Source organism: Pinus tabuliformis, chromosome 4_2 (assembly GCF_031772625.1).
Source record: "Pinus tabuliformis cultivar Carrire ecotype Pingquan chromosome 4_2, CPIR1, whole genome shotgun sequence".
Lineage (NCBI taxonomy): Eukaryota > Viridiplantae > Streptophyta > Pinopsida > Pinales > Pinaceae > Pinus > Pinus tabuliformis.
Genome location: NC_142304.1, coordinates 690,079,355 through 690,087,595, shown reverse-complemented (window position 1 = coordinate 690,087,595; position 8,241 = coordinate 690,079,355). Strand labels below are relative to the sequence as shown.

The 8,241-nt window shown below is 35.9% G+C and overlaps 1 pseudogene; it reads left to right on the top strand.

The window, feature by feature from the left end:
* Window positions 1-3,007: 3,007 nt before the first annotated feature.
* On the top strand, window positions 3,008-4,861 carry LOC149171344 (mitogen-activated protein kinase kinase kinase 20 pseudogene; annotated as a pseudogene).
* Window positions 4,862-8,241: the final 3,380 nt, after the last annotated feature.

The window sequence follows — 8,241 nt, the reverse complement described above, 5'->3', positions numbered from 1 at the left end:
TGACACCATGGCTATCTCGGAAATGGCAAGGCAAGGCTGAAACCAATGTCAAACCCCACAAAACACATGCCAATGACAACAAATGAACCAAATAAACAAATGCATGTACCATGCATTCACACCTTAGCTAGGAAATTGCACTTGCAACCCGTTACTTGCAAAATCTTCCTATTGAATTTGTTGATCCAACCTTCTCCTTGCTTTCCTTGCTTATCCTTTTCCTTCTTTTGCTTGATTTCTCCTCTTGCTACTCTCTCTCTCTCTCTCTCTCTGAAACTAATTCCAAAGCCAAGCTGACAAAAGATGTCAACCGATCCTCATAAGCCTTTTTATCATTGAGGACTCTATTTTCTTCATTTTCCTTCTAATTTCCCTCTCAAGCAAATTTATGTCTCTTCACCTTCCTTTTCTCTCATTTTCCTTTATTTCTCATAAATAAAGGTCAATTATTGCCTCTTTGCCTTTGTCAATTTCCTTAGTCATTAATACACTGAAAGTGATGTCCACTATAGTGCTTTGCCCAACATTCAGCTTTGAATATGTGTCCCGTGACCTTGGTCTTATTTTGCCTTTATTAACCTTTATTGCATGAACTTTTAACCTGGGGTTGTTACAACTTGCCAAGTTGTCTCTTCGATTTGTGAGGGAGAGAAATTGGGAATGAGCACTGCCTATCCTTCCACTGTCCTAGTCTAATTGAATAACGGTTTTAGTGGCTCTACAAACTCAATTCAACCCCGATTCCATCACATTAAACTTGTCAAACAATGACTTCTCTAGGCTAGAAGCAATTGTTGCATTTAATTCAACTGAATATGGGTCATGGCTTTTCAAACCAAGTGGGCAAGCCAGCGAGTGGCTTTGGGAAGAACCAATGAACAAGAAGCTTCCCTCAGACCATTCGTGAGATTGTCCCTTCTTTAATAGTGTTAATTAATTAATTCTAATTAATAATTGTAACCTATTTAATTGGGGTTCAACTAGTTATAGTTCTCCAAATTAATATTACAATAAAAAATTATTATTACAAGAAATAGGAGTAGAACAGAGAGGTTTTCCCTTAGACCATTCGTGAGACTGTCCCTTCTTTAATAGTGTTAATTAATTAATTAATTTTAATTAATAATTGTAACATATTTAATTGGGGTTTAACTAGTTATAGTTCTCCAAATTAATATTACAATAAAAAAATATTATTACAAGAAATAGGAGTAGAACAGAGAGGTTACAAACGACTCAAAAATAATCATAACATTTACATGAAGTTGCAATGATGAAAGAATCTTGCATGCGTTTGTCTTGATATCGTGACAATTATTTTCAATGATTAGGTTCTATCTAGATTCCATAAGAGTAAGAATAGTTTTTGATGAGTTTCATACTTCCGATAGTGTGTTGATTGCTTAGCTTGCCTTTTACCAATATAAATTGTAATGTGTTATTTATTAATGTATTATTTAATTATATAATTTTATTAAATTATTTATATTGGTAAAATTGTAATGGGTTATTTATTAATATATTATTTAATGATACAATTTTATTAAATTTATAAAATTATTTATATTATAATTTTAAAATATCTGCAAAATATTAAATTTAAACCTAATTTTTTTAAACTATAAACTAATTATAAAATTAAAAGTATAAACTAATTTAATTGCGACAATTAAACTTCATCTGACAATACTACCACGACTATTTTATTTTAAAATGGCCACATGCTCTTCACGAATTCTCAAAAACTAATTGTGGATGTGCAGACCCGTAACTTCTGTTGGTGTGGAGGTGAGATTATAAAGGTCCCGTTGGAAGGTTAGCGGATAGGGCGGGCGAGGAAATCTTGAGTGGCACGTTGGCGGTGCTTTTTACATTCTTCGTGAGTTGCCCAAATGACATAGAGAGATGCTTCTAGCACGTTGGCATTTTGTCGCGGCGCGTCCTTTTTAAGGGTACAAGTTTTCTCAGATGTGGACGACGGTTCTACTATCTGTAGATTACGCTACGCGTCACAATCATGTTAGTTGAGCGTCTTGAATTTTTTATTTCATTAAGCGGGTCGGAAACGTGCGTAAAATAACATTGTGTGGTGTGTGGCCGGTTGAAGTATAATTGTGGGACCAATATTTTGTCACCGTATCTTTTCCAACTCTGAGGATCCGGAGAATTAATAATGTTCGGACAGCTGTCACCACCACACGTTAGGAGAATGGTGAGCGTCTGCTTGGCGTGGTAACCGGGACAGCAGATCCTCGTCCAAGCAGATAACTTCAATGAGAGTGACAAGCCAAAAGTCATGTCTTAGCCCAAATAAAGGCCGGGAAAAGGAACTCAAACCTAAGAAACAGCTGGCTAGATGCTACGTGACTAAATTGTTTCACTCGTCCTTTTTATCATTTATATGAGGTGGAATCGCACTGTTAATCAGTTAGATGAGGTGGAGTTTAATTATTATATGAGAGACGAATTTTGCTATATGGGTTTAGATTATAATTTTTTTTATATTTAATTTTTTTTAATATTTTTTAAAAAATAAAAGATTATACACTTTAAAATTTAAGACTTAATTTTTTAAATTAATCTTTTATAAAACATTTGATAATTTATTTAATTATTAAATTAAATTATTAAACTTTAAACGGAAATTTAAAAAATATTGGTTTAAACTAGACTTTTATTCAACCGGAGAATCCAATGTAAGTTAAAAACGCCACTTCACACCTACTTACATATTCAATTGGAAAAAGTGAGGAGAGAGAAAGCATCCCAACTCCTTTACACCCACGTCTCCGATGCCGTCCTTTTAAACAACCACAACCTCCGGCTCTGTTTGAATAACACGATTGGATGGGTGTGCCGCTCAAGGAACACGTCATCCACGTCCCATGGGACTCGCGTATTTTTGACTCTACTCAACGTCAACGTTGCAGGGTCCCTGGCCACAATACTCCGACACCCGATAAAACAATACCAGGTGTCTTGGGCGGTCACGAAAGAAAGAAAAAAGACGGGACGGCGGAGGCTCAATTGGGCGGCTCAGAAAGGCAGAAAGGAAAGCATTGTCAGCGGGTCTAGGTAGCTTTCAAAGAAATCGATTCCAACGTGTTACTGTTACTTTCCTCACTCGCCCTGTTCCCACTGGGCGTTTATAATCGCAGAACACCACCACCAATAGTCAGTCTGTCTGCACGATTCAAAGAAACATTTTCGTTGTATTGAATTGGGAGGAAATGGTAATCGAGCTAGAGATGGGGAGGGCCAAAGAAGAGTGCTGGGTGAGGGGTGCCATTCTTGGGGCCGGAGCTTATGGAACAGTCAGCCTTGCCATGAGCAGCTGTAATGGGCAACTCTTTGCAATCAAATCGGCACCTGGTTTTAGTGTCGCTCTGGAAAATGAGTACCAGATTTTACGGTGCCTGGATTCTCCATACATCGTTCGCTGCCTGGGGCACAATTACAGCTTCGAGAAGGGTGCAAGGTTGCACAATTTGTTCATAGAGTACATGTCAGGTGGCAGCTTGGTGGATGTGCTGACTAAGTTTGGAGGAAAGTTGCACGAATCAGTGGTCAGATCATACACACGCGACATCCTGCGTGGGATCGACTACCTACACAGGCAGGGGATTGTGCACTGTGATATCAAGGGGAAGAATGTTCTTGTGGGTGCCAATGGTGTGAAGCTCGCTGACTTTGGCTCTGCCAAGAAGTTTGGTGATGAGGAGAAGCGCCAGGAGGCACTGCAATTGAGAGGAACCCCTCAGTGGATGGCACCAGAGGTGGTGAACCAGTTGGAGCAGGGGCCTGCTTCTGATATTTGGTCTCTCGCCTGCACTGTGCTTGAAATGGCCACTGGCAGGCCTCCATGGAGCGACGTTTCCAGTCCCCTAGCCGCAATGTATCAGATTGGATGCACGGAGGAGTTGCCTGAGTTGCCTGCCTGGCTTTCTTCTCAGATGCGGGATTTCTTAGAAAAATGCTTTCGGAAAGATCCCATGAGGAGGTGGACCAGTGCACAGCTGTTGACCCATCCTTTTATGAATGAGGACTGCTCTTCCATGGAAACAGAGGAAGCCATTAGGGGTCCGGGATCCCCAACAAGTCACTTGGATTTTAGGAATCAAGTATGGGATTCCAATTCTTCTCAGACTACCCCAACTCTGTCACTCAGCATCCCGAGCCCAACTGGGGAATGCAATACAGAGGTGAATAGATCAGGTGAACAATGCCCAAAGCCTTCTCCTAGGGACAGAGTTATGGCACTGGCCGCAGCTTGTAAATTTAAAGATGTTGCTAACATGTCTAATTCGTTCACAAGCCCCCGTGATCAATGGATTGTTGTGAGGTCTTCCAACATCAGATAGACCTCTGTTAAAATCAGACATTAGTAATGGCTCCTCCATCCAGGAACTTCCATTTTAGCAGAAGAAATGTGGAGTGCCAGCTTCGAAATTGTCAACTGGGGAGAATTGCAGCCAAAGTGTGAACTGCATCAACGCTTGGACGCTGCAGTCTCTGCAGCACAGCCTCGACATCAACCATCTTCTAGCACTTATGCCAAGACTCTGCATCATAAATTGTTTTCAATGGCCGCGGCATCCCATTTGATTAATGAAACTTTGGGACTTGTATCGAAATTCATCTCAGGGCATCGCCAGCAGTCGTCCCAGCATTTATAACAGATTAGTGATTGGAGAAACGTTTTACATTTTTTATGATAAGGGGAGCAGCTTACTGCCCCTGTTTTATTCCAAAATTTTGTCATACCAGAATAATAAAGCGGCAGTTGTACATTAACCGCAGAGTAGATTCTCACTCTTGTAAATTGGATTCAAATTATATTCCAATTGAGTTTATTCGGTTACATTTATGATTTCTTGTTCGGCCATGTAACTTTGATCGCTAATGCTGTAGTTTTGCTTTTTGTTTTTGTCATGAATATAAACCAGGACAATTATCTCGCATCATATTATGATATCTCGGAACATTTTTTGTTGAGTTGCTCTTAGTGTTGAATTTAATTCAATTTCAAATTTTGAAAATATTTCCAAATTTGAAACACATCAAATTATTGAATATTTCAAAAAACTGCAATCAAATAAAACATCTTCAAATTATTGAATATTTCCAAAACCTGCAATCAAATAAAAAATAAAAATAGCCCTTTACTGTCGAAAGAAAAAATGACCTTACTTTACATCCAAATAACTTTTTTATGGTTTTGCTTACCTGTTAATTAAAAAGACGAAGATATTGTTCACAAACTAATTCTTAATACCGCTGTTTGAGATTTTAAACTCTTCGACTATGTGCCCTCTATTTTTCATAACAACTCCTTAATTAACTCACCATTAAATATGTCTGCCGTTTTCAAAACAGGCTTAGGCCTTAAAACTAGCAGAATGCTGAGTTTGCAGACTAGTTACTTACTTCTCTATTAGGTTTTGCTTCTCCAGTTCCTTTCATTCTGAGAGAGATGAATGGTTCTCTACGCGAGCATTCTTTATCATTTCAATATTATATTTTATTTATTTATAAATAAAAATTTCGTTATAAGATCAGTCCAAAATTTATTATACAATGTTACGTTGGCAATGTACTCGAATTGTAGTTTTCCCAGTTTATTTTGCAGAGGGACGTGTGAAATTGACAATGGGTTAAATAAGTTATATTTAAATTTAAAATGTTATTTTTAGTTTTAAAAGTGAGAAGTGGTTCAAATATTTTTCATATTATTTGTTGAATAATATATTGGAGAATAATATTTTTTTAATCAAGATTTATCTAATTTATTTAAAAATCAAAATTATTCAAACCTAATTTCAATATAAACAACTAAATTACTTATTTTCAAGTTGAAATAAAAAATTTAAATAATTTTAATTATAAAAATTTACAATAACTTTTTTTAAAATTAAAAATTAATAATAATAATAATAATTTATCTAATTAAATTAAATTGTTAAATTTTCACAAAAATTTAAAAGATTGATTATGTGATTTTGCCGAAAATTATCCAAATAATTTAAAAAATATTAAAAAAAAAAAAAAAAAACTATGGTTAAACAAGACTTTATTCCGAAGGAAATCGAATGTAACTTCAAAAAAAAGAGTATGTGGCTCCTCAGGAATAATAACTAGCATTTGCACCTGATGTTGCAAAGGAAACGCCGTAAGGCATAAAGTGTGGAAGAATAGGGACATGTGAATGGGCATTGTTGAAAGCAAGGGTGGATGATAAAGAGTTGCAATTGAAATTGTTAGTTATGTGTATGTTGAATATAGATATTTTATAAATAATAGTGTGTAGAAGAATAATGACATGTGAATGGACATTGTTGAATGCAAGGGTGGATGATATTGAGTTACACTTGAAACTATTAGTGATGTGTGTTTTGAATATGGGTAAGTAATAGTAGTGTGTGGAAGAATAGCAACATGCCAAAAATAAGGTTACTGCAAAAGAAACAAATTCATGGTACACGTGAATTCACCCTCGCAAGCAATCCATTCAAACCTTCTATGCTGAGTTTTCTCCGTGCTAAATATTTATACTTTTCTGCCTTCCATAGTTCTAAGAGAACATTATGGTCAGAAAAATTGTTGCAATTAGGAAGGGACACCAACCTCCTTGTGGTACCTTATTCAATACAGATGATAGATAAACGCCTTCAGAGATAGCAAAAAACAGAGTGAAGGGTAGTATAAGCAAAATATTTTGTGTAAACGATGTCCCGTGCACTATTTGTCATAGATTATCCTTCTAATATTCTCACCAGTGAAGGAAACAAGTTTTTCCAAGCCCCAAAAGACAATAAAAACAACATATTATCAATACAACAATGCAAAGGTTTCTATCTTCCTGTATTTTACATCACAACTGAGCATCAAGGGCTGGCACTTCCAAAGGAGTGTGATCAATTCTTCTTAAAATTCGCCACAAACAAAACAACACCATCAAGACCAATAACAATGTAAGTAAGAAAAATAAAATATCTAACCATATATATGCTATTATTCTCCGTTGGTAATTCATAAGTGGTGACATTTCAAGAGCTGATGCGAATTCAAGCAGCAAGCTAGCCAATGTTGTCAATTTGTTGTAAAACATTTGGTAGACAAACTTTGAATCTCAAATTCACCAAACAATGAGTAGTATTAAATAGCTCTAATTATCTCCATATAGCCAAGCTGACATATCCACTGTCAAAACTGAAGTAAATTGAAAACGCTATCAAAACTTTTATCTCTTCCAAAACATAATTTAAAAACACATTGTAATATCTTGTCCATCTTTTGCTATCTAATGATAACCTAAAAATAACAAAACTTTGGTATTCTTCTTCTACAATGCCAAGATTTCAAATCATGATTCATACGTAGATAATCTACCATAAATTCCATAAATTTAAAAATGAATGCATATTTAAAACATGGTAAATGCTTAGAATTTTCATTATATACTGAATATCAGTACATTATGATATTAAATAAGGCAACATTTTTCATCCCTGTGGTGGAAAATAAGATCAAGGGAAGCAGCTAAGAGCCATGGACTGTTTTATGATTGAGAATGTTGTTGTAATCAATGCTTGACTGGCTACAATGGCTGCTAAAGTGGCAACAATGAACATTAACCAATACACGGGCTGTAGTATTGCTTTGTAAAATGTAGAGCCTATGTCCCCTGGGTTTTCTATCAAATAAGTCACTTGTCTCGTATATGTGATAAGCAGAGATGGGTAAACCAACACACAGAAAGCAAGCTGCAACGAAAAACCCAAATTTCTCATTATGGTACTAAAACTTGAGGGTAAAGCACGCAGGTATGATGAAATACTAATAATTATGTCCTTGACATATAGCTTGGACCTGGATTGATTTCCTGTTGAAATGGCCCAAGTCTGCAAACATGGCCTCCGCACTGGATCCAACCAGAACAAAGCACTGATGTTAGTGTTTCTATTTGTATAGCTTTAACATAAATAATTGGGATGAAGTTACGAATTTTGTTTGAGAAAATCATTGGTATGGATTTATCAATTCAGTTAGAAAACAGTTCCAAGTATACTATATGATAAAATGAGACACATATCATCATGCGAATAATCAATACCTGTTATACATAAGACTAAACCTACAAGCATCACCCATCCTTATTAGTGATATTCATGAAAGTAATAGTATATATAATATGGGTTGAATGCCTTGAATGCTCTAGGATAATATTTCACAATATTATAC